The sequence below is a fragment of the Meles meles genome, chromosome 16 (assembly GCF_922984935.1).
Source record: "Meles meles chromosome 16, mMelMel3.1 paternal haplotype, whole genome shotgun sequence".
NCBI classification, from domain to species: domain Eukaryota; kingdom Metazoa; phylum Chordata; class Mammalia; order Carnivora; family Mustelidae; genus Meles; species Meles meles.
This window is the reverse complement of record NC_060081.1, coordinates 72813097-72839686: the sequence shown is the minus strand read 5'-3', so window position 1 is coordinate 72839686 and position 26590 is coordinate 72813097. Positions and strand designations below refer to the sequence as shown.

At 53.1% G+C, this 26590-nt stretch overlaps 1 protein-coding gene across 7 annotated transcripts in view; it reads left to right on the top strand.

Annotated features, from left to right (window-relative positions):
- The window catches only part of NFATC2 (nuclear factor of activated T cells 2), a 156654-nt gene that overhangs the window by 118355 nt on the left and 11709 nt on the right, over positions 1-26590 (top strand). The gene's annotated exons all lie outside the window — the stretch shown is intronic.

Genomic DNA, 26590 nt, shown 5'->3' with positions numbered 1-26590 from the left:
CCCTTGTCTTTTCTGTCTTCTTGTCCCTGGAACATCCTTGCTCTGAAGTCCCTGGTTTTACCTGGAAAACACCAGCAGTGAATGAATCCTCCCCTCCTTCCCTTCCTGCCTCCAGCCTCTTTCCTGCTGGCAGGCTTCCCTCCTTTCCTCGGTCTCGTCCGTCCTGACCCTCCTGCCCTCCCCCTGCACCTCTCCCCCACCCCTAGGTAGTGACTGGTTACGTACTCCGTGCCTGGCTCTGTTCGGGGACTTGGGTGCACAGGCGAGCAAGTCAGATAACGTCCTTGCTCGTGGGGTAAATTTTCGGTAAAGAAGACAGACATTAGTATGTAAGGTAATAAGCATATTTCAGATGGTGATAAAAGGCCATGAGGGAAATTGCACAAGGATAGGAGTGAGAGTGTGGCCGGATTTGGGGGGGGGGGGTGTTGGCCCCTGAGACCCAGTGTACAGAAAGGTTGATGTGGGGAGGTGGGGACAGCTGGTGGGGGGTGGGGACAGCAGGTCGGGGTGAGGACAGCAGGTGCCGGCAGCTAAGAGGGCAGAGGAATGGGCCAGTACTGGCTGGGTTTTGGGCAGTGCAGTATGATTTGATTTACCTTTTGAAAAGGTGACTCTGGCTGTGTTTGGAACATGGACCACAGGGAGGCAAGAGTTGGCCAACAGGGGCCTCACTTTGTTTTGGACAAAGCCGGAAACAAATAGTGACAATCTCGCAGAGGGCAGGTTATGGAGGGGTGACGCATTTTACAAAAGGTTGCCTTACGTGTCCTCTCATTAGTGCGATTATTTAAAATGTGACTGAAATAGTCAAGACGGGATTAGTTCCAAAGTAGCGCTTGCTTTGCCGGCCTGGAACGACGGGGTGGGGGTGGGGCGCGGGGGCGACCGAGCCCCGTCAGCCCCGGGCACTTGGGTCCGGCAGGTAGGGAGGGTGTGCACCACGCAGGCCCGGGCAGGGGAGAGGCGTGGACGGTCTCTGGCCGCCTGCCATCGTGGGCACAGTCTCTGCAGAACCGGGGGCTCTCAGGTCACGCAGGCTCTGGGTGGGGGCCCTCTGCCATCCACCTTAGGATTCAGCCACAGATGAGAGGACTCAGGGACAATGGGAGGCTTGGGATGCAAAGGAGTTCCTCAATCCCGTCCTGGAGATGTCTCGGGGAGAAAGGATGCGGTCTCGGTGATGCTCGAGCCTCCGCCAGCGGCTGGGGAGGACGGCGGATGGCGTGTGAATGTGTGCATGTCTGTGAGTGTCCCTCCAGGCGCCAAGAGCTCAGACCAGTCCGGTTTTGGGTCTGCTTCTCTGGTCTTCATGTGAACTACTTAAGAAACCATTTATTGAAATACATCGAATGAATCTGAATCTCTCGCTACATATTTAAATGTCGAGACCTGTGCACGTTCAGAAATGAGTCGCATACTCCGAATGTCACCAGCCGGGCCACCCGCGGGATTACCACCTGGACCCTGCCTAGCACCCCAGAAGTCCCTCTGGGTCCCCCCTCCTCTGCCCCATCCCCCAGCGTGGCCACTCTCCTGCCCCCTGACCCCAGAAATTCGTTTCGCCTTTTCGTAGAGAAGGAAGTCATACAGTGGCGCTCACGTGTGTTGGCTGTTCGCATCAGCCGCGGGCCCGGGCCACCTGGAGATGCCGTTGGGCGTAGCTGGGGTTCGCTCCCTCACTGCCGTGGATCATTCCACCCAGGGAATCGCCTGTAGGCTCTGTACGTGTGTTTCTGTCAATGGACCTTTGGCTCGTTTCCGGTTTTATGAATCAGATTCCTATGATCTCTTCTTCGGGTGCCCACCCACAAGGTCAGGAGGAGACTCTTGCCCGACACCCTTCCTAAGTGGCTGTACCCGTTTATCTGCGCGCAGCCGGGCACAGGCAGCCTATGAGGGTGTGGTTCGTTCGTTCCGTATCTCCTGACCTTGGGATCTGCCCTCACGGCTGATGAACGGGCCTGGTGGTGGGGGTCCTGGCCTACAGACCCTGGCCTCTGTTTTCTCTCTCATGAAAAGTCCAGCTCTCACTCAGATACTCAAAGTGCCAAAGATTCATGAAGATCTGAGTTGGAGCTGCTGGCCAAGGACCCAAGACTCCTGAAGTTCGTCCAGTGCTTCCTCTAGGCTCCGTGAGTAATAATGGATCGTGTGTATGATAATGTGATCGTGGCGATCACATTACATCTGCTTCTCCTCAAGTTTCTCCTGGCGCCTTCTCCAGGCTTACCTGTATCTTGGCCACTGTGGCCTTTTTTCGTTTGACAAGAATACTTGATGCAAGAAGCACGTAGGAAAAGCCTCGGGGAAAGCTCTGGTGTGTGACCGGCTTTCCGAGAGCAAAGACACGGTGTAGCTGTTCTGTTCACCTCGGGGAGCCAGCACGGTCCCACGTTCCATGGTCCCAGGCTCCCTCCCTGCCCAGGGAAAGACCTGGCAGGGAAAGTGAACACTGCTGGCTGACCCAGGGAGGTTAGGTGGTGGCGGATAGCTCCCTTTCTCCCTTTGGAGGAGCAACTCGGACACAGTGGGAAGGGCTGTCCGCAGCCCACGGAGTTCTCCATGGAGGAGAGTTGGGGCTGGCAGCCAGCGCGGAACAGGAGGGTCAGCCCCCCTGCAGAAAGCGGGCAAGCTGGTGGCCTGCCCTCATGCCGTCTGTGTTCTGCGTTTGGTCTTGCTTTCATCCTCCTCTTGCCTTGTGCCAGCTGTCAGTGTTTACTCAGCGTGACTCCCGACGACACGAGACACCAGGTTTGACTTGTGACCTTGGGGGGCAGGTTACTGCCTGGCTGTGCCCTCATCTCCTTCTCTATCCTGTGCAGACGCTCGTCCCTTCACCCTCCTCCCTCTTCGCTCCTCCGTCCTGGGGCTGCCGTTAGAAGGAAATGAATGGATACGTGCTAGAACGATGTCTGGCGCAAAGTAACTCTCCATAAATGTTAGCTGCCGTTTTTGTTCAGGAGTTCAGCGGGCTTCTCGCAGAACATGGCTTACATTTTTATAAAAGTGCGTTTGCATAGGAGAATAAAAAATTGGCTCTTTTGGTCTTTGGAGATGAGGACCCTTAGGCCTTGTCCCCCTGCATGGCCCGGGCTCAGCGGGCCCTTCCCAGGCTACCTTCTGGGGACCTCAGGATGCGTGCCTGCGTGAGGAGATGATGCCATCTGCCCAGGAACTGCTGGAAAGGCTGGTGGGCATGGTCCCTGCTCTCCTCCCTTGGCAGAGTGTGGCCAGTGGCCCAAGTTTTGCTAGTCGTGCCACTGGCAGAGAGGCCAAGAGAGCTGGAAGCTGGACACACCAGCGCGTGAGAAACCGGCCCGAGAGGAGTGGGCAGAGGGCCGTGCAGAAAGGGAGGAAGGAGCAGAGGGGGACAGGCACAGCTTTGTTCAGCAGGTCAGGAATCTTTCCAGGGACTGCCCAGTGCCCATGGCAAGCCTGTGACAAAGCAGCCCCTGGAGGGAGAGGGGAGGAGACACGTGCACAGCCCATGGTCAGTCTGGTGCTGCCAAGAGTGGCCCGGAGGCCCGGCCGCTGCATTGGCCCCGGGAGGGCTGGGTGCAACACGGGGATGGTGCCTTCTGATGAGGCCACACGGATGCCTCGAGAGTCGGCTTCCGGTGCTGTGGATCAGGGCGCTGCTGTTCACCAGAAACCAAAGCCAAGTTTAATTCACGCAGCACCCTTAGTGGGCGCCAACAGAGTCCCGCCCCCGCTGAGGTCTTTGGTCAGCGTTCTTTTTTTTTTTTTTTAGTGTTTTTTTTTTCATTTTATTTATTTTTTCAGTGTAACAGTATTCATTCTTTTTGCACAACACCCAGTGCTCCATGCAAAACGTGCCCTCCCCATTACCCACCACCTGTTCCCCCAACCTCCCACCCCTGACCCTTCAAAACCCTCAGGTTGTTTTTCAGAGTCCATAGTCTCTTATGGTTCGCCTCCCCTCCCCAATGTCCATAGCCCGCTCCCCCTCTCCCAATCCCACCTCCCCCCAGCAACCCCCAGTTTGTTTTGTGAGATTAAGAGTCATTTATGGTTTGTCTCCCTCCCAATCCCATCTTGTTTCATTTACTCTTCTCCTATCCCCCTACCCCCCCATGTTGCTTCTCCATGTCCTCATATCAGGGAGATCATATGATAGTTGTCTTTCTCCGATTGACTTATTTCACTAAGCATGATACGCTCTAGTTCCATCCACGTCGTCGCAAATGGCATGATTTCATTTCTTTTGATGGCTGCATAGTATTCCATTGTGTATATATACCACATCTTCTTTATCCATTCATCTGTTGATGGACATCTAGGTTCTTTCCATAGTCTGGCTATTGTAGACATTGCTGCTATAAACATTCGGGTACACGTGCCCCTTCGGATCACTATGTTTGTATCTTTAGGGTAAATACCCAGTAGTGCAATTGCTGGGTCATAGGGTAGTTCTATTTTCAACATTTTGAGGAACCTCCTTGCTGTTTTCCAGAGTGGTTGCACCAGCTTGCATTCCCACCAACAGTGGAGGAGGGTTCCCCTTTCTCCACATCCTCGCCAGCATCTGTCATTTCCTGACTTGTTAATTTTAGCCATTCTGACTGGTGTGAGGTGATATCTCATTGTGGTTTTGATTTGTATTTCCCTGATGCCGAGTGACGTGGAGCACTTTTTCATGTGTCTGTTGGCCATCTGGATGTCTTCTTTGCAGAAATGTCTGTTCATGTCCTCTGCCCATTTCTTGATTGGATTGTTTGTTCTTTGGGTGTTGAGTTTTCAGCGTTCTTTTTTAAAGTTCATTTGAAGATGTTTATATTTTATTTAGGCAATGTGTTCACATGCTTTAAAAAAAGCATATAAAAAGATGCATGCAGCGCAGTCTTGCTCCCATGTCTGCCCCGCCCCCTCTCCTGCCTTCTGGAACAGCCTTTCTCAAACTCACTTCACCACCACCGTCTCCGGCCAGACTGCTCTGGAAGCTTTTCCTTTCAGCGCCGGCATGACTGTCGGTCCCGCAGACACACCGTCTGTCTGGTTACGTACCGGTAATATATAAGGTTTCTTGACTCCGCAAGATCCAACCTTCACCCGCTTGGAAATGGATGCTCTAGAGTTCGTGTACTCACAGGCAGGGACAAATACGTCTTCCTGTTTTCCTCCTCCTCATCCAAAATGCCGGAGATCGGCTCCCAGGCACCCCCCCTCCCGCCCCCACCCCTGGATGGGGAGTTGGGCGTCTCCTGTACAAGCAGCACGTGCAAATCTGTCACCCGCTGAAGGGACGGGTGTGCCAGGGACTGGTTTTCAGGAACGGGAGGGCTGGTCTGAGAGTCCAGCGTGGATTTGGGGGCGTGTGGGGTGGAGAGTTCCTGCCTTTCTTTTTCTGGCCTCACCTCCTCACTCTTCCTTGGCTCCAGTTCTGAGGGCTCATAAGAGCCTCCTCGGAAGGAGCTGGTAAGGCCAGGACCTTACCTGGCCAGGACCTGGTAAGCACGCTGAGTGCTCAGTAGTGAACCGGAGGCTCCCCCCCACCGCCCCGCCGTCATTAACCTCATCATCAGTTCTGGGCCATCACTATGGTCTGAAATATGTGGGTTCCCACAAAATTCACATGCTGAGGCCTAACCCCCAAGGGGATGGTATTAGGAGGTGTGGCCCCTGGGAGGGGCTTAGGGCACGAGAGCAGAGCCTCCTAAGGGAACTGGTGCTCTCATACGCGAGACCCCACAGAAGTCCCTAGTTGCCTTCTGCCGTGTGGGCTTACAGGGGAAGGAGGCTGTCTGTGAGGAAGGGCGCCGCATCGGGTGGTGCCTCGATCTTGGAACTTCTCCGCCTCCAGAACCGTGAGACCTAAATCCTTGTTTCTGACCCGCCCAGTGGCTCGTTGGTTTCAGCAGCCGGAACAGACTAAGACAGCCGCGCAGGTGGTCAGCGCTGGGCTGGGCTTTGAAGAAGAACCCAGAGGCTGACTCAGCCTGTGTCCTTGCGACCTTGCTAGTTTACGTCCTGTGAATTCAGCAAAGGATATTTAGAGAAGGATATTTAGAGTCTTACTAGAAAATTCCAAAGTCCCGGAAACTGCTTGCCTAGAGAAGAGCCCTCAGCGTTTGCGAGAGCCGCTGGTGGAAGATGACAAAGCCCACAGCACGTCTGCGACCCTCTCTTCCAGGAGAGGGAGCATCTCGGAGGTACCCTCCTAGAGGCGTCTTTATTTTGCCCCTCTTGCTATTTCCTCACCTTCTAAGAACCTCAGATTTCTCTCACTGGGCCCCTTGGGTGTCCTTTGATCCCCAGTGATATGCCCTCTGCATCGCTAGCTCGTGTAAGTAACAAGGAGCGACTGTCCAGCAGGGTCCGGACCCGGAGACGCTCAGCCATCTTTTTAAAATTCTGCAGTGCAGATGTTTCCGAAGGAATGTGCTCTTGCGTTTCAAGGTCAAGAGCTACCAAACCACAAGAAAGTCCATTCTCAGACTTGCTGTCCACTCAGCCTGCATTCCGGGGCAGCATCTGACCCATGGCGAGCAGACAGGGCCCAGTAAAGAGGACCAAGAGAGACGTCACTCGGTGTCGTCCGATGGCCCCGCAGTCACCCCACCCAAACCCACGCTTTTTACTGTTCTGAGTCATTGGCACAGCTCCCGTTTCTACCTCCAAGTGAGGTTATTGTCTTGTGGTAACAAGTAAATATCCTTGTGCAGGAATAAGATGATCAGTAAAGACAAGATTTATGGGTAGATCAGCACCCAAACCTGCTTTGAAAAGCTCTTCTCTGTTTTCAGGCTTACTGGCAGAGGGTGCAGAAGGGCTGAAGCTCACTTCCTCTCTAGCCAGTGGGCTGGGCATGCCCAACGCTCTGCTCCTTGCAGGATGGCACAGGGACCGTTGTGGCACCCTTACGTGGAGGGCCGTGGCCGTCATGGCCCTTTACTTGTCCCAGGCCACAAGCCAACACAGTCCCCAATTTTTGCATTCAAAAAGACGCAACTTCTCAGTATCTGCTCTAGCCATCATTTGTCTCTCTCTAGAAAAGTCGAACTTGAAAAGTAATTTAGTCGTTGGAGGCCATGAGTTAATGCGTGGCTGCAAATCAGATCTTTTAATGCTTTCTTTTTCTCTGTACTCCCTACCCTCTTCCCCATCAAGAAACCCATTTCAGATAAATAGTAAAGCTTTATTTACCCAGAAAAAAAAAATCTTCTATGAAAAAGCCCTGGTTTCACTCCATTCTGTAGAGCTAAGATCTGGGTGCATGTTGTTTCTGTGGCCTTTGGGCATAATTCTGGACTCTTTTCGTGCCCTGGGCCCGTTCAGCTTTATTTCAGCCCGAGTTTTCTTGTACTTTTCACGCTCTCAGGAAAAAAGAGGGGCTTTGTTCTCAGGGAATGATGAAACCATGTCTCTGGCCCTTCTCCACCACATTCTTCACACCTCTTTAATTTGTTAAACCTGAGGATCTGGTGAAGCCGAGCCTGAGCCTATAAAGGCAAGGCTAGGGCCTGTTTTGTCCATCCAGGGTGTCAGGAGTCTTGCCCTGGGCTAAGTCACCAGCAAACCGAGGCTTGAGATTCGGGAACGACGTCTGCTCAGGTCCTCAGCAACCAGCCCTGCCACTTTAAGGCTTCTGCTTGCCATCTGCCTCTTCTCTTTCAGCGGCCATAAAGTGGGATCTCTGGCAAACCAAAATGGAGCATTTCCTGGTCATTTTACCATGGATGCTGAGCACCCTGACTTGATTTTATGATGGGATCGTCTGTTGCAAGTGGTTTGGACTTAAGTCCCAGGCGTTCTGCAAACCGGCAAATGGGTAGCATCTGAACCCTGTTAGTTCCACCATCCCAGGAAAGTTGAAAGGACACTCCCTGGTTGCTAGTTTCCAAAACTCTGGACAGAGGGGAGGTTCTGTTGCATAAGCTGACTTACGTGGACGCCGCCTTCGAAATGTTCCGCAGCCGGTTCTTATAGATTTCTGGAAGTTGGTGGTGTCTTTTTGAAATTTTCAGCTTTCCTGGATGCCTAAAAAAGAATTGACCCAAAGTTGATTAATGCACCCTTTCCACTTCTCGCAGATGGATCGAGTTGTGGTCTGCTTCAGTACTTGGACTAGGGGCAGCCCACTGCTGTTCCATGGGCTCCATTTAGCCTGAAGATATTTTGTTTGGCCCACACAGTATTTTCAAAAATATTTGGATTAGATGCCAACATTTAAAAACCGGGAGATTGCACATAAAAATACAGATTTCAGGCTTTCCTTGGAAAATCCAAGAATCGGCTGCCCTGGGCCCCACGTTCTGCATGGTGGCTCCCTGCAATCAAAGTCAAGGCCGGCCTACTGTCGAGACCACCTCCGTTAGAGCACATACCTGTGTCGTCTGCAGCCCCCTATCCTTCCCTCCTGTCTCCTGAAGATGGACGGAATGCCGTTGTGTTTTGCCATCATGCTTGTGGGGGTGTTCCTCTCGTACTTGGCTGACCTCACTCAGTCAGGGTTTCTTTCTGACCTGTTAAGGATCTGAATTGGTGACCATCTTCTGGAAGGGCCACTCCCATTCGTGGCTGCCTAACTCAGCACTTGGTAGACCACCACGTTCACGATGTATTAGCTCCCTCTATCTTTCTTCTTTCTCCCTCTTTGTAGCTGGGGGTAAGATTTTTTTTTCTTTTTTTTTTTAAAGATTTTATTTATTTATTTGACAGACACAGATCACAAGTAGGCAGAGAGGCAGGCAGAGAGAGAGAGGGAAGCAGGCTCCCCACTGAGCAGAGAGCCCGATGCGGGACTCGATCCCAGGACCCCGAGATCATGACCTGAGCCGAAGGCAGCGGCTTAACCCACTGAGCCACCCAGGCGCCCCAAGATTTTTTTTTTTAAACCTTTTATTATGAAATGTTTTGGATTTACCCAAATCTGGAGTAGCACAGTGTACCCACGAACCCACCACTCAGCGTCGATGGTTTTCAACTCCCGCCTGATGCCCTTTCTTCCATACCTCCACCATCCCCCACTCCCATTCCATTGTAGTCTTTTGAAGCAAATCCTAGACATCAGAAATTCTAGGGAGCAGAACCATATCATTGCATGTGTAAATATGTGCTCTGTGTGCCTCAGAGGAAAAGAAAACACTCCTAATACTCTTAGCATGTATGAAATTTCGTGAAAATGCTCTACTATCATGAAATGTCCAGTGTTTAAACTTCCTGTTGTCTCATACCTATGGTAAAGGGTTCTTTTTTCCCCTTTGTTTTGTTTTCATGACTTTATAGGTTATCTGAATTGGGATTCAGACCAGGCCCATACCTTCTAAGGGGGGATGCCTTGGTTTCTCTAAGTCTGTTTTAATCTAGTGGTTCCCCCCCCCGAACTGATTTTATTATTATTATTTTACCATTTATTTGTTAAAAAAAACCCCAGCTTTGTTATCCCATGACATTTCTTACAGTCTGGCTTTTGGCAGTTATAGTCCTGGAATGAGGTTAAGCATCCCCATCCCCCCATCTTCTCCATTTCCTGTAAATTGGCAGTTGATTCTAGAAGCTCAGTTGATTGAGAGGCCAAGATGGCCTCATAGCTTGTGGTGTGTCCCTTTGTCAGGAAGCACATGGTGTCAGGTTTCTTCTCTTGGAGGTGATGTTAGTAACTGTCCATAGTGCTTCTCTCCGTTGATTCAGTGGTACGTTAATGGCAAAATGGTGATATTCTGTTCTAATTCTGTCTTCCCTTCCTCTTCTGTTAGTTGGAAAACTTCTATAAAGAGAAATGTCCCTTCATTGACAATGGTAGAATTCATATAGGAAAAGAAGGATGAATGCTTGATTCTTTCCCTTTATTTACCAAGTTTTTAAAATAATGGGTTGGTTCCTTAACCTCCTCCAGGGGCAATCAATTAGGGTTTTGTGGTGATTTTTTTTTTCCATTATGAATTCATAGATTTAAACATAATTTTTTTTTGGATTTTAATAGACTTTTTTGGGGTATTTCCTTTTGTCCTCATCATTCGATGGGTCTTGATGTTATTACTTCCTCTCCTTTCTTTCTCTGGCTTAACAACATGCTTCTTCTGAAGTGTTGGGGAGGAACGAATCCTGTGTGTAGACTCAGGGTTATGATCCTTGCACGTGTGAAGGGGACAACATAAGACAGCACCTGTGCGTTGGCTGGCGGAGGTATTCCTCAAAGCATTGCAGAGTCTCCAGCTTCAAAGCGGTTGGAGTTTGCAGGGCAGGAGAAACTTATGCATTGATTAGGTATACAGGGCTGCTGTAACCAGAACCCAAAATTAACAGTGGCTTAAACAAGACATGCTTGGCTTGCTTTCTGATATAACAGCAGGGCCATAAACAGTCCAGGGCTGCAATACTGGCCACGAGGTGCCAAGATGAGGCTCCTTCTGTCTTAGCATTCCACCATTCTCAGGGTGTTACCCCCATCTGCATTGTCCAAGATAGCTCCTGCGTGGAGGAGAGGGTGGGGACAAGGAGGAGGAAAGGCATGCCCCTTCCTCTCAGCAGGGTGACCCGGTAATCTCATACATCCCTTCATCTGACACCTCATTGGCCAGAGCCTTGTCATGTGACCACACTGAGCTGCAAGGGAGGCTGGGAAATGTAGTTTTAAGGATGTACATTTCCCAATCACAAAACCTGTGACTCTGGGTCACAGGAGAAGAGATTTGGGGTTTCTGCACATGAAGTGTGATCATAATGGGAAAATAGCTCCAAAAGGAGGTTGGATATTTTGTAATCTTTAATGTTCTTAGGAGTTTCTTCATCTGTTCCATGAGTACTTATTGCATGCCTCCCAGGTTCTGCATACGTAGTCGTGCACGAAGCAGAGGGAGTCCCTGCCTTCATGGGACTTACCTCCTGGTTGGGGAACAGAGCTAACAGTTAAACAAATAGATATGATCATGTCCAGTGGTCATAGCACTACGAGGAAAATCTAAAACAGAACAAGGCCTCAAGGACCTAGTTACTGATTCTCCCCAAATTCAGGGACTACTTCTCCTCAGTCCAAGAACCACCAGAACATTTTCTTATCTTTTTGCCTGAATCAAGATTCTCAGCCTCTAGACTATGGACGTTTGGGGCTGGATGAGTCTTTGTGGGGGCCGCCCTGAGCACGGTAGGACGGTTAGCAGCACCCCTGGTCCCCGGCCACTGGATTCCAGCAGCCCACCTGCCTCTCCCCAGTTGTGACAGCCAGGTGACCCCTCAGCGTGGAAAACTGCTGCTAAGAACCAGCAGTCTGATGGATTTAGTGCCGATTCTGGTGGAAACAACACCTTTATAACGTGGAATGTTGACCAGACTCTCACGTACTTTCGGTACATGGGGGTCTACTCTAGAAAAAGCCTGTTTCGTCGACTGGAGAATTCTTAGATCTCGCTGGGTGTGTAAAGCCACCAGGAAGCAGTTTCTCGCTGTGCACAGTGGATTTCCTGGTGAAAGCCCAGGACAGTGGCTTTGGGGCCAGATGTTGACAAGTAGCTGAAGTCTAAGGCAGCTTGACTCAGAGCCTGCTTTGTGGCCTTGGGTGAGGCATGTGTGAAAAGTGCCCCACAAAAACTGGGGAGGGCTGGCAGTGTGGGTTTGGCCTCCCGTAGCCTGTGGCGGGTGGGCTGGCTGCCTCAGGGAACGTCCGGGAGCCATCTTTGGGGCATTTGCCTTCTCGTTTGCTTCTAACCGACTGCTTGCCCATCCGATGGGCACCGACTGCGTGCTGGACTTTGTGCTGGGGGCTGGAACACACCAGCAAACCCAGTGCGTGAGGCCCTCTTCTGTCTCCAGAGGAGAAAATGTTTGTCAAAAATCAACGAATACATAATGAGGCTTTCAGCTGTTGCTCGGTGCTCCGAATAAAACAAACAAGGGGATGGTCGAGGAGGGGGCACTTCAGATAGGGACAGCCAGGGACAGCTTGCTTGAGGGGGTGGCTTGGCCCTGAGACCTGGAGGAGGAGATGGGGGAAGGGAATTCCAGGCAGGTGGAACAGCATGTGCAAAGGGCCAGAGCTGGGAGGAAGCCTGATTGGTGTGGAGGGCAGAGAGAGGTCTCGTGTCATTGATAGCCGTGGCCAGGAGGTGAGTGAGAGGGAGGTTTTGGGGGTAGACCCGGCCACAGAGGGCCTCAGAGGGCCTCAGAGGCCACAGTGAGAGGCCTGGTTTTGATACTGGGAGGGAGGGGAAGCTGCTGGCAGATGGCAGGGTGGAGTGTGTGTTTGCCAGGCTGGCGAGTACAGGAAATAATTATGACAACAGTCTCTCGCACTTAATGAGCACCTTTGGAAGGCAGAGACTAATTACCATCTCCCGTCGCAGCTGTGAGTCCAGGCCGAGGGACAAGGGAAGGATTTGTCTCAGGTCACAGAGCTAGAGCCCAGAGGAGAAGCCGTCAGAGGCACGTGTGTATCGATGGCCTGAGAGTCATCTAGATACAATTCACAAGCGGAATGGAACATTCATCTTAGGCCTTTGCACTCCCTCCATCTGATGGGCCTCCAGAAAATGGGCTTTCACGGCAGACCCGCCAATCTGTCTGCCTCCTGGACACCCCACCGTGGATGCTGTCCCCCCTCCCCGGGAATCCAATGCCCACCCCACTCTGTCCCTGTCTCCCCTGTCTGGCTAGCTGCCTAGGGAATGTGGGGGTGTGGTCTTAGGCAAGTTACTAAATACCTGTGACCCCCAACTTTCCTGTTTGTAAAAGGGGGATCATAAGGGTGCTCTGGGTTGAAATGACTGACACGTGGCCGATGCCTGTAACAGCGGCCACGGGAGGCACTTGGCAGGGAGTAACTGGCAGCTTGTCGTGTCCCCTGTCACCGTCCTCTCTGTCCAGAGCCAAGGAATGTCCCATCCTTACATCTGGGATGTGCCAGCCCTTCGTTAATGTCCTCTTGTCTGTTCCGGCTTGAAGTGATCTGCTCAGACACAGTGAGCCTCATCTCAGGGCCCCTGGCCCATCTGGCAGAGCCCCCCTGTCCCCGAGTGAGAGGCGCGGTGTGGACTGCCCTCTTGTCCTCACTAGCAGATGACTGGAAGCAACCTACCTGCCTATTAATAAGATGCAGTCCCCAAAGAGGGTGCCGAGCAGCTGAGACAGGAGCCGCGGGGAGACCTCTTGCCATTGGTGTTTTTATATTTACGGATTTCTTTTTCTTCCTGGCTATATGCACGTCTTCCTTAAGCAAATTGCGAAGAAAAAAATAAAGGAACACACTTCAGGGCTGAGAAATGATCCTACAGGCTTGCATGAAAAAACGGGGTTTTTGAAATGGAAAGCTGTTAGTTCTGCTTTCGGGTTCCTCTCACTGTTTGGACGCAATGTTGTGCCTCTTGTCCGCCCCTCTCGGCTTTGAGTGGAAGATGCCATATGGCTGTGCTCAGACTTTCTTGCCTCTGAACTTGTGCCCATACCATAACCTCCGCCTGGAATGCCATCCCCTCCCTCTTGTGCCTTCTGGAGTCCAGCCAGCATTTCGAGGCTCTGCCCAGCTCTCTGTAGTGGGGAGGGCCCCCCCCCCCCAAGTCCTGGAGACACACACGGCCCCTGGCAGCTGCTGTCCGTCACTGTACCTCTCAGGTGTTTCTGTTTTTTTCCTCCTGGCTCAAGTCCGCGTCTCTGGGTGGGAAGGACTACCATCTCTGACTTTGTACCCTGCGATGGCTTTGCACACAGTAGGTCCTCAGCAACATCTGCTTTTGCCCCTGTTTGCTCCAAGCCTCGCCCAGCTACCCGCAGGTGAGACGTAGGGCACTGAGTGAATGCCTGAGAACAGAACGGACACCATATGCTGCCTGGCTCTTCAATGATGCGAGACTGTTCATCCTGAAACAACAGTAATACTTATTTTTAATAATAATGATAGTAGCGGATACTATGATGGTACTTACTGCGTGGCAGGCACTCTGCTAAGACTTTACCGTGCTAACTCATTTAACCTTCACAGGTTAACCCTCACAACAGCCCCGGAGGCAAGTACTACTATTACTCCCATTTTAGAGGTGAGGAAACTCTAGCCCAGAGAGGTTAGGCGACTGACTAAGGTCACACAGCCTGCGAGTAAACGTGTAGTCGTTCTTTCTCTACTTTGTCTATGTGTTCTTGAGGCAAGATGCTACCTCTTTCCGTGGAAGTTCAGGAGTGGAAATACACAGCCTTGGGACACCCGCTAGCAGGGTTCGAGAGTGCATGAAAGTGGGTGACAGCCTGTGTCCCGGTCCCAGAATCAGGCCTCATCAGGACAGCTTTGGAACCTAGAGCTGTGAGCTTTTCAAAAGGCCCGAGAGACCCTTTGAGAGAAGCAAAGTGGAGGACTAACCCTCTAAATCCCATGACGGAGCTGCAGAACGGAAGTGACGGATGTCTCACAGAATGCCCATAAACAAGAGATGTCCGTGGCCACTTTTAGCCTTTGCGGCAATAGTTTCATGACATCCAGTGCAAGTGATGGGGGTATCTCAGTGGTCTGGCATGCCAGGGCCTAGCGTTTCCAAAAGTAGCTGTGCCTTGGCCTTGACGGTCTTGCCGGGCCGGTGCACGGCACAGAGAGGCAGCAGCCAGGCCCTGGGTTCCGTCCCAGCCCCGTGCTCCGTGGGCCCCCCACTGTCCAGTGGGCCCAGCCGGGGACAGGCCTTCAAAAATGAGCTGGCCCCGGGGCCCACGAGAAAATCGATTTCTCGCCTGCAGCCGGCCACACTGCCCAGCACCCGGCCATCCTGTGGTTGTTGTGACAGCAAAACCCGGTGCCATGGAAACGGTTGTGCAAGCCCTGAGCAGGCTGCCCGGGAGAGTGTGTACGCAGTAGCCCCGGTCCTCTGCTGGGCTTGGCCGGGGCTGGCGCTGGGCTCCGCGGCAACTCTTCTGCAGGGAGACCCGCGAGCCCCTTCCCTGCCCGCGCCAGGAGGCTGGCCTGGCTGGCACGTGCGCCCCTCCTCTCTCCGCCGGGGCTGCCTGCCTGCCCCCGGCTCCTCCCGCAGATAGTGTCCCCGGGCCTGGCTGAGAGTGAGGTGGCCGGGGACACCCGGAACGGGCATCCGAGCTGGCCCGGGCTTCCCTCTGTAAACAGCACGGTGTTTGCATCCCAGGGCTGGCCAGGGCTCTCCTGGCCAGGCCTGGTGCAGCCAGTGGGGCCTCCCTCCCGCTGCGGTTCCAGGCGTTTCTGGGGGTGGAAAACAGAAACCAGCCCTGTGTTCTCCAGGCTGCCAAGCTTCTGAGAAATTCCTGCCTCGGCCCAGGAACTGGAACTCCCTTCTCCTGCCGACCCCCGGCCCCTTGCAGAGACTGGTCCAAGCTCCTGCACTCCGGCTGGCGCCCTGTTTTGCTCTGATCAGAGAGAAGGTCCTAGGATGGTCTCCTGTCCCCTCTGCAGTCGCTGTCCCTTGACTCGCCCGCTTTTGGGTGCTCACCCCAAAATGGCCTCTTGGCACTTGACTGTGGCCAGGACTGCCCTGGAAAGAGCTTCCTAAGTTCTCACTCCAGATCACAGCCCTGGGGCGCTGGTGCTCTGAGCTCTCGCTTAGCCTTGCGGGAGCCCCTCTGTGTGGCTGGTGCTGGCAGAGGGACCGAAGTGGAACCCTTTGTCTCAAGTCACTCTTGCTGAGGCGGGAATCCTGAGAAGATCCAGGCCCCCTCCTGTGGGGGCCTTGCATTTCCAGGAGGGGCTCATTCACGCCCGCAGGTCTCTTAAGGAGAAACGGGACGGCATGTTTTCCTGTGCAGGTTGGCATGGAAGTTTCTGTTTGGGAAAACTGGACGTCCTGGCCCCAACTGTGTGCCCTTGAGTCTGTTCCACTCAACACATCTGCTGAGTGCCTACTGTGTACCAAGCAGAAAACAAGTCAGAGGGGATCGGCGTCGTCCCCTGCCCTGTGGTGTGTAGTAAGGCGAGTGTAGGGGTGCGCATGGCGTGCGTGGGCCACAGCTACGTCTGCCAAGGAACAGCCCCGGCGCTAGTATGGGCACGAGAAAGCACTTGGCTCAGTCGGTTCTCCTTGGATGATCAGGGTTAACTCCGCTCATTTTAGGCCCAAACAGAAAGCTCTGTCTTTACCATTAAACCCAGGTTTACGGGCAGGGCAGGAGTGCAGGGTTAGGGGGGTTTCAAGTTTGCACCTGGGCGTCACCGCCTACATTTAGATCCTGGCGCGGCTACCTGCTGGCTCTAACTCTGAGCGAGAGCCTGCGTTTACTGACCTCCAAAATGGGAATGGAGCAACATCTCCCGGTGGGGCCTCGTGAACCCTGCCTGGTCAGCGCGTGCAGGTGTCTTAGGACAGGACCTGGCAGCCTCCCACACCGTGCGTTGACCTGTGGCCAGCCAGGTACACGGACAGGTGCTGGGCGGGGGAGGGCAGGTCCCCGGGCCGTGGATCTTACAGCCTAAGGGAGCGTGGGGATAGTGTGTACAACAGAAATGCGTTTCCGATGGCGAGGCAGGCCATGAAGGAACAGTGCTGTGAGATGGAGTCAGTAGGGAAGGCCTCTCGGAGGAGGAGGCATTCTCCTGCCCCAGGTGTGCTCCAGGCCCTTCCCCATCCCCTGAAGGGGCGCTGCTTCCTGCTGCTCCTTTCCAAGCATTAGCTCAAGTGGGAGGCGCAGGGGGTGGGGCTCATCAGTCTGCCTCTGCCTAGTTCCATGACTCTACTCTCTACCTGAGCCCCTTCCTCCCTTACCCCTCCCCCACCTTCTTCCTCTCTGCCCCACCCCCTTTCCCTCCCTCCCTCCTTCCTTCCTTCCTTTCTTTTTCTTTCTTTCTTTCCTTTCTCCGTCCCTTCTTTCCAGTACCAAATTGCTTTTATTACATGTATATACATAAGATATAACAATACAAATATTGTGTCCCTACCCTGAGTGTAAAGAAAAAGAACATAATCAGTGCCTTGTAGCTCTTCTGTCTTTGAAAATTTTGTGATTTGCAAACCTTTCAGTTAGGTTTCTTTACAAGATGGCTCTTTAAAAAACTTTTCTCTGATTTTCACTGTCACCGCTAAAAATGAGTAATTCTTTGATATTGAACCCAGTGCTCAAATTTTCACTTGTCTCCTGAGTGCCCTATTCTCTCTCTCTCTCTCTTTTCCTACAGCTCGTTTGACTCTGGATCCAAGGCGGGGCCCACACGTTGTGGTTGTTTGGAGTATGTTTTCATCTCTTTCCTCTGCTCCCGTCCCCGTCCTCTTTTTCCCTTTTGCTGTCTTCGTGTTCCTTCGAGAAGCAAGGTGGTTCACACAAAGGCTGGTTCTGCGGATCGAAGCCCCATGGGCCTCTGACGGGTTGCTCCGTCCCCAGTATTTCCCGCAAATCAGGAGTGAGCCAAGGGGTCAGATCAATTCTGCTTCGTGTTTCGGGGGAGACCACCTAACGAGAGGCGGTGTGCTCCCGCGTCAGGAGGGACCTGGGGTGCCACGGCTGCGTCTTTCCCGCAGGGCTCACGGCCAGGGATGTATCCTCTTCACCCCCTGCCTTCGAGTCACGCTGTCCTCAGTTCGGTGTCTGGCATTTCCTTTTCTTTCTAACGTTTCCACCTGCTTGATTCTCCACACAGTAGTATGTTTAGTTTTGTGTGCTTGTGGAGGGTACGTAAACGGGATCATTCCCTAAGAAGATTCAGATGTTGTCGTTTTGGTAGCTATCGTGCTTTCCTTTTCTCTGCTGTGTAGTATTCCATCATTAGAACTCTTGGATCCGTCCCACTGGGAGACCTCTGACCGTTTCCAGATTTCTCCCCTTTGCTTGTGTCAGACAGTGCCTTCTGGAATATTCTTTCTCTGTCTCCTGGCACGCACACATACACACACGGGCGTTTCTGTAGGGTTATGTCGCCAGCTGGAATTGCCAGGGCACTGGGCGTACACGGCTGTAAGTAGACAATATCAAATTGTCTTTCCAAGCGGTTGTACTTTGTCCTCCCACCAGCGGCACAGAAGCGACGGCCCAGCTCCACAGCCTCCCAGCGCTGGGAACGGGGACGATCTCTAAGTGGTTTTGCATAGCTGGTATGTGTGAAAAAGTACTTCTGACGAACAGAAACTTTTAAGGTAAATTGATTTTCCGCAAGGTTTGAACTTTTTTTGCGCGTAGTTTGGGTGGTGCTACCCAAAATGTGTCATTGGACTGGGGGCTTATTAGAAATGCAAATTCCAGACCTGGTAAATCAGAAACCCCAGGGTGGGGCCCAGCATTCGGCTCCTTACAGGCCCTCCAGGTGAGTCCGATGCTCCCCAAGGCTGGAGGACGGGTGCAGGAAATGTTTTTCCACCCGGCTGCCTTAAAGAGCCTCTACGAATCGCGCTCCGATAGGTGGTAGTCTGACTTTTCACCCTGGAGATCGTAATCCAGCTGGAACTGATTTTGCGTCCAGTGCGAGGTAAGGTTTGCGTTTTATGGTTTTCCATACGGATACGTCGTGGGCCTAGACCGTCTGCTGAGAAGTCCGTGCTCTCCCCACGGGCCTGTAATCCCGCGGTGTGTACATCTCGTTCCTGGCCTCTCGGTTTCGTTCCATACGTGAGGTTTTCTGTCCTCGGCGACGGTACTTCATTATAGCCGCTTTGGAGATGGTCTTGGTTTCTGGGAGGATCCGTCCCCAGCTCGTTGTTTTCCAGAAATGTCTCGGCCATCTGGGGACTGGTGCCTGTCCGTGGACGTGGTGGAACCAGCTTGTTGGGCTGCGCAGACTGACACTGAGTCCTTCCGTCGACTTGAGATCACTGAATCTGTAGCTCAGGCAGGAAAAAAAACAAAACAAAACAAAACCTTGTATAATACTGCGTTTGTTTTTTTTTTTGTTTTTTTTTTTTAAAGATTTTGTTTATTTATTTGACAGACAGAGAGATCACAAGTAGGCAGAGAGGCAGGCAGAGAGAGAGGAGGAAGCAGGCTCCCTGCAGAGCAGAGAGCCCTATGCGGGACTCGATCCCAGAACCCTGAGATCATGACCTGAGCCGAAGGCAGCGGCTTAATCCACTGAGCCGTTTTTGTGGAATTTTCTAGAACCTGTTCAAGGTCATCCTTCAGAACAGGAGGAAAGTTAGAGCCACCTCACACGAGGGTTCACCGTCATCCCGGGCCTCCGAGCCTGCCACGTGGGCTGGGATGCGCCTCCTGAGCTCGCGATGGCCCTGCCCCCTGCCTCCCCCGTCAGAGCGCGGCGGCCTCCGTGGACGCGTGCTCAGGGTCAGGAACATGGGGGGCTTCGGTTGGGAAGGCTGGCCGTCTCATGCCTAAGAGTCTCTGGTTTCCAGCAGATGCGCGACTCTTTTTTTTTTTTTTTTTAAAGATTTTATTTATTTATTTCACAGAGAGAGATCACAGTAGGCAGAGAGGCAGGCAGAGAGAGAGAGAGAGGGAAGCAGGCTCCCTGCTGAGCAGAGAGCCCAATGCGGGACTCGATCCCAGGACCCCGAGATCATGACCTGAGCCGAAGGCAGCGGCTTAAACCACTGAGCCACCCAGGCGCCCCGCAGATGCGCGACTCTTAAAACCTTCCTCCTGCGAAGGTCTTTTCATGGGCCGTTTCTCGCCCCATCCCAGCCAGCACAGGAAATGGGCACAGGATAGAGAAGTCTTTGAGTCAGACTTAGTGGAAAACCAAGGTTTGGGGTTCCAGGTCCCACAGTCCTTAACGCGCTGTAGGAGGCTCGCTGTGTCCACACTCGGTCCTCAGAAGGGGAAGGGGGCCCCATGAAGCTTCTGAGCCAGGATGTCACTAGTTACAGGGAGCCAGGTGGGTGACATCACGACCCAAGCTCAGAGGCCTTGGCTTCCCCCTTAAGACAGCAACGCACGATGTGTCACTGCTTCTCCTGGGATGTGCTCTAAGGGACAAGCAGTAGACCACTCTGTTCTGCCACGACGACGTTGGCACTGGGTTTGCTGTTACCCCGAGCCAGAGTTCGTCCACCCATTTGTTTCCTTGTTTCTTTAATCACTCAGTTACCCAGCCGCTGTCTATGGTCACTACTGGGGATGCTACATGAATGAAAGGCTCAAAGGCCCTGCCCTCACTGAGCCCACAGTCTAAATGACAGAACCAAGTAGAGCTGAGTGCTGGGAAAAAAGGCAAAGCAAGGGAAGCAGGAATAGAGAGCTGTGGGCAGCATAGAGGCCTGCTGTTCTAGTAAGGGGAAGTATCCCAGAGGAGGAGACATTTGACAGAGAGCTCAATGAGGGAGCCTTATAAGTACTGAAGGAAGAAGAGAACAGCAAGTGCAAAGGCCCTGGGGTGTAAATATTCTTGCTGTGCTTAGAGTGTGGGAAGGTGGGCTGAGGGGGTCAGAGGAATGTGAGGAAGAGAAGTGTACTCTCTTTGATCTTAAAGGTGTGGACTTTCCCGGGGCCAGGGGGTTCCCTGTGTCTGAGGAATGGGTTAGTGGTAGCTGGAGAAAGTCCATGAGAGTGGAATCCAGTGGCTATCCACAGGACGCAGGCTCCGGCGGTAGTTGGCTGCTGTCTGGTAGCCGCTCGCCCATCATCTTCTAGAGTCACCTGGATTTCCCGATCAGGCCCCTGACCGTGGAGGCTAAGATGGTTATACTTTCTTTGGAGAAGGAGTGCCTCGTGTGATCTGCACATGGTCACTAGAATCCAAAGCTAGAATCACATCGAAAGCATGGAAAGGTATGGGTTCCATGAGTCTAGAAACACAGGTTGCTGGTGGTTTTGTAGGATGTTGGAGATCGTTATTGACAAGGGCTGGCTGGGATGCCTCCCGTCCTTCCTGGGGAAGCTCCCACCTTCCTCTGAGCTCTGGGCCTCAGCTCTGTTTTCAGTCTTGTGATGTCCTCATACCGTGTCCCTTTTCAGACATGCACCCGACGCTTGACATTGCCAGGCCCCTCTTTGCTTCTTAAATCTCATCCCCCCCAGCTTAGCTAGAGTGAACATGATTAGCTCACGCCGTTTTCCCTCAAATACTACACGACTGATTGTTACTGGGTCAGCCTGTTAAAAGTTAGGGGATCCCAGGGACCCGTCTTTGCCCAGCATTGCCTTCAGAGAAGCAGGTCCCAGCTGCCGGATGGTGCTGCAGGAGGATTCCCATGGTGGCTGCAAGCTGAGCCGTCTTCCCCATTTGCTGGTGACAGGCCCTCCTCCCGGTTAGCACCTTGGCCTCCCACCCAGAACCCGAGCCTCACAACTGCCATGTTTACTCATCCCGAGAGCTGGGGACAGCTTGGTGCCGTGTGGCGTTTTTCTCGTAAGCTCCGAGATCTTGCCGGTAAGATGTCTGGGTGGCTGGGTGCTGTGCGGGCCCGATGCCTGGGCTGGCTTCCGGAGGCCTCTGGTTTGCAGAGCGTGGGTGACTCAGGGCTGTTCTGCATGCCGCTGGCCCACACGGCGCAGGGTGGCCCTGGAGGGGCCCCTCTCGGCAGGATGTGAAAACGCATTTCTGAGAGCACAGCCGACCTCAGACCCACCCACTCTGAAAATGCAGAAATAGCTGCCGGGGTGAAAGTGCTTTGGTGACAGAGGGCGGCTGTCTGATCCGCTTGGTCTTTAACCAAATGCCGTCTGCGCAGCGGGCGAGTCCATACCAGTAGCCAGAGTTACACGCTTTCTGCGAGCGCGGCATCGTGCCCGCTGGAGGCTAAGCACAGGGCCCTGCTGGGTAACACGGGCTGCTGCCCATTCTGTGGGTTAGGCAGCAGAGCCCTGGGGAGTGACCTGCTTGGTCCTGTGCCCTCAGTGTCTGCAGAGCCCTCGTCAGGGTCACACACGCCATCAGAAGCCCGTGTCCTGCCGGGTGGGGACAGACTGGCGCGCTGTGACATCGAGCCCGGAGCCGGCCCACATGCGGTGGGAGCACCGGAAGCGCTGCGGGCATAGCAGAAGCTCAGCTCCTTGTTCAGATCCCGCCACGCCAGCCCTGGAACCTCGGACAGTCTAACCGGGACTGCTTTGCTGCACGTGCCTGCCATGTGAGCGTAAACGGAGATAGAGGAAGGTGCTCTGGCTGGAGACTTCTCACGGGCCCATCTCAGCTCAGGCTGCCTCTTCTCCCACTGTTGGAGGCTGGAGGTCTGAGATCAGGGTGCCTGCGCCGCTGGGTTCTGGTGAGAGCCCTCTCGCGATGGGCGCCTCCTTGCTGTGTTGGCACGTGGCAGAGAGAGAGAGTGTACGAGCTGTGGATGAGGGCACTGATCCCATCATGGGGTCCCACCCTGACGACCTCGACTCTGTTCACCCCCCCGCCGAAGGCCCCATCTCCCGATATCATCACATCGGGGTGTAGAGCACCAACATAGCCACGGCGGGGGCACAGTTTAGTTCACGGCTGGGCCTGGAGGTGAAGTGTTTGATGGAGCGGTGAGTCAGGAGTTGGGGCTCTGTCTGCCTGTGTCTTAGGGACACCTAGTGTAGTCACACACACAGTCCTTGCCGGTCCCTTGGCCAGCCTTTGAGTTGAGAGCAACAAGTGGCTGGTCCAGGACCATGAGTCTCACTGGAGACCTTTAGGACTGGGTTTGGTCCCTGCTCAGGCCTGGCAAAATTTCTTTGCAAGAAGCTAGTAGGTTTTTTGAGCCTAGAAGGAGTGGGCTGGGTGGCCCAGGCGGTCCCTAATTTATCTTGCTCTCACCCACCCACAGGCCCTTGGCTGAACCAGGAAGGTGGAAGGTTCTTGGCCCTGCACTTGCCCTCTCCCTCCCCGAGGCAAGGGGGCTTGCCCAGGGCTGGGCCCCAGAGGGAGGGCTTGCCAAGGGAACCAGGGGTCAGGCCTACACCCTCAGGAGGCAAGTCTTACGCCAACCCAAGCTAGAGGGAGGCAGACATGGTTGAACTCTTTTGGGGGGATTTCAAGACAAGATGCTCAAGATGAGGAAGGTATCGTGGAAGGGAGTACGAAGTGGTAGGAGGCCTCCTTACAGGACACAGGCTTGTGTTGGGCTGTGGATGTGTGTGCGGGGGTGTCCTTCTCGGGCTGGATTGTGCTCTGAGCTGATCAGGGTAGATGTGGAAGGATACAGAAGGATCTGGAAGGTGAGGTGGAGCCAGAGTTGCAGTCAACTAAAAAGCCAGTGCGTCCTTTCCAAGCGTCCAAGGGCCATGCTGGTCTTTGAAGGCAGGGTCTTGTGAGCCAGGACGGGGTTTCGGGCCAGCTCCGGAGAGGCCGTGAGAAAGTCTGGTGCCATTCCGTGACACGAGGAAAGTGTCTGGGAGGCAGGTGCTTCTTAGCGCACCAGGCTTCCACCTGTCAACCCCCGTCCCCAGCCTCTGTCCCGTGTCTCACGGGACAAGGAGAAAATACACTCCAGTGTCTTCGAGGAAGTGTTTGGTTAGTTCCTTCCACCCCCAAAGAGAAAAATGGCTTCCCAAACAATTAGATATTTATTTTATCATCTCATTTGCGGTCCTAGGCTGATTTGTGGGTTTGGACCGCTGTTCCTTTCCCAAATCTCAACTGGATGTAGTAGTAAGTGCTTTTCTTTTGCTTCTGTTTGGCCAACAACTTATTTTGCAATGCTTGCTTTGCGGCTGATGCCTCGCAGCAGAGGTTTGGGGTCAAGGCCGTGATGAAATGGCAGAGGGACAAGGAAGCAAGCGGGGGTTTGTTTAGAATGCTTTCCTGCCTGTGGTTGCTACCTTAGAAGCTGTGTGGTTGCTTGCCAGTAGAGGTGCGATGTAGCGGCCTGAACTCAGAAGCAGTTTTGCTGAATTGGAGAAACGGACTGGGCAGAAGGGGCAAACCCAGCTCAGGTCTGAGTTTCTACAGTCAGTGAGTCCTTCCTTGTAGGGCAGCTTAGCCGAGAGAAAGTCCAAGTTGTTTTTCTCTAGATTGTTAGCTCATGTGGAACCCTGGAAAAAGTAGAAAATGGGTAAGGTGGTAGTCATTTCTACTGCGGTTGGGAGGGACATCGGTGTTTTCATTGTGGAACCGTCAAACTGAATGCACCTTGGACCAGTCTTTAATTCTTGTCAGCTCCCCGAAACAGATGCACACAGGTTTTCCCCCATCTGATTCTACCACACTTACAGAAGCACGCTCGTGTTTTTAGGAGACTAGATGCTAGTTGCAGGATTTGTCAGGGTGACAGATTCTTGGGTCTGTTTTTGCATTTTATCTGTTGATACCATGGGCTTGCATGTTAATTATCAGTGTTGATCAATCAGTGAAGCACTTCCAATCCCTAGCCTCAATGATCCTCTAACCCACAGCACCAGCAGAATGATTTACTGATTTGTGCTTAGTGTTGTAAAAATACATCACTGCGTTAGTCTTTATCTGTAGCCTCATGAAAGACCACAAAATGGAGTAATGATTCGAGGACCAGAGGGCTCTCTCCTTGGCTTTGGGAGGGTTTGTTGATGTTTGCCAGGTAATTCTAAGCATGGCCTTCTCTCTTGTGGTCCTCCTCCATATTACTAACAACTGGTCAGAGCAGTCATGCTGATCAAAAGAACCTACTTCCTCTTGAACCATGTAGGGAAATGAGAGTCACATTCTTGGTTATCTGAGAGAATGGTTAGGCCAGGTCTCCATCTCCTTTCACATACTCTCCCATTTTTCTTCTTTAGGGGACCCTGTTGTGAAGCTTATAAATACCTGTGCATAAGTCAGACAGAACATTTCATTTAATCCACACAGCAGCCTTGCCAGGAAGGCATTCTTATCCCCGTGTGTGGCTCAGCGAGAGGCCACGAGACGGACACGGATGTCCCTGCCAGAGCGCTTTGGTTCTGAGGGCTACCGACACCAGTCTGCATTTTTGTCCAGCTCCCAGGGCAGCCGGACTGTCTTCCAAATGCAGGGAGCCTGGGACTATAGTCCCTGAAGAAGAGGCCTTATCGAGCTCCGCCCAGCGCAGGGCACTGGTCCTGGCCAAGTCATTCCATCTTTCTGTGCCTCAGTAACCTGACCTGAGCAATGGGCATCCCCCCAGCACTCCCCAGAGAGGCCGAGAGAGGTAAAGCAAGCACCTGGATAGCTGCCTGAAGGAGAGAACAGCTGGCCAGGGGTTGGGGGCATCTGGGTCTTGAGCGGAGTCTGGGGGTCTTAGTTGAATGGAAAGAGGCCCTCCCTCTCCTCTTGGCGCTTCTGTCTTCCACCAAGAAACAGACCATTAAAGAGTGAAACTTCATGACTAAACAGGAAGCTGCACCTCAAAAGGCCACAAACTAGTTTGATGTTTTACAAATTCTCTGAACACTCTTGATGAGGAACGGGGAGGAGAGAGAGAGAGAGCAGGGCTGGCTTCTTGGGTACCAGCTGGCTGGTCTTAAGGGCATGGTCCCCGGGGTTCTCCCCAGATTTGACTTACTGCCCCAGGCGCGCGACTTTGGACCTGCGCGTGGCCCCGATGACCCCTCTGTGCTGAGTGGGTGCAGACGGACGGGGTGAACGCACCTTGGCCCCGGTAGCACCTTTTGGAGCTGGTTTTTCCGGGAGTAACAACAGAGCCCCTTGCTCTCCCTTGAAGGCCAGCAGGTCCACCGGCCGTGGGCAGAGACCAGGGGTCCCAGCCCAGGCTCAGGGAGGTGGGGGGGGGGGGGTGCGATGGAGCAATGGAGACAGGAGGAGGTAGAGGCTGCTGGTTTCTGGGTAGATTTCGAGGGTAAATCCAGAAACATTTGCATATGGAGGGATGTGGGTTGTGACCAAGATTGGCCTCAACAACCAGAAGAAGGGAGAAGATTTCCTATGGTGGGAACAAGTGGTATAGGGTTACTTGGGGCAGGGGGACGAGGAACAGGAGATTAGCTTTGGCCGTGTTCAGTTGGAGCTGCCTGGTGGGCAGTTAGAGGTTTGAGCCTGAAGTTCAAGGGTGAGGTCTGGGGCTGGAAACACTGATTTGTCAGGATACAGGTGGTATTTTAAGGCCCCGAGGGAATGGCCTGACAATGCCTTCAGCTCTTGGGTTTGGTATAAGCCACTGTGGAGTGGAGAGAGGAAAGTGGAGTGAGGAAGCTACAGGACGGCCACCGGCACCCGGAACTGGGGGGAGTGGGCCTTTTGGCTTCAGGAGATGGCCTGACATGCAGGGTGCAAGCCGTGGTTACAGAGGAAGAGAGGTGAGCTGGTTGGTGGTCCTGTGCCTAACCCCCACCAGACCCTGCCGGAGCCCAGCACTAGGGGGTCAGGCCCGTAGCTGCAGCACCGCTGAAAGGCTCTCCTGATTCAGTGAGCTCGGCCTTGAAAGGGGCATTTCGTGGAGATCCAAAGAGCGTCCTGGTTTACCTCCTGATGCCGGTAAAGCTCTATCTAGTGAAAGCTGCATCACTCCCTGTGAGAAATTAATCCCAGGAAAGGTTTCTAACTGCAGGCACTCAAAACAGACCCTGGCCTTGGACTTTGTCCATTCAAAGGGGATGGTAGAGGGGAGTGTATGGCTTATGGAAATTGAAGAGAAAACGTGATCTAAGAGAATGGCTTGAAATGTAGATAGCTCACGGGCCCTTTTTAAGGGCCTTCAGGGCTTGGACTGGGTAGGAGCTATAAAAATAGTAAGTCTTTCTCATCATCAACCAAAAAAAAAAAAAAAAAAGGGAAGAAAATGTGCAGTCTGATGAATTTGCATGCACACTGAGGTTAGATCACTTTTAGGAAGGAACCAGGGTTCCAGTTTAGCATATAGAAAAGCCCCAAGGAGGATTACTTTTGAGTAGATTT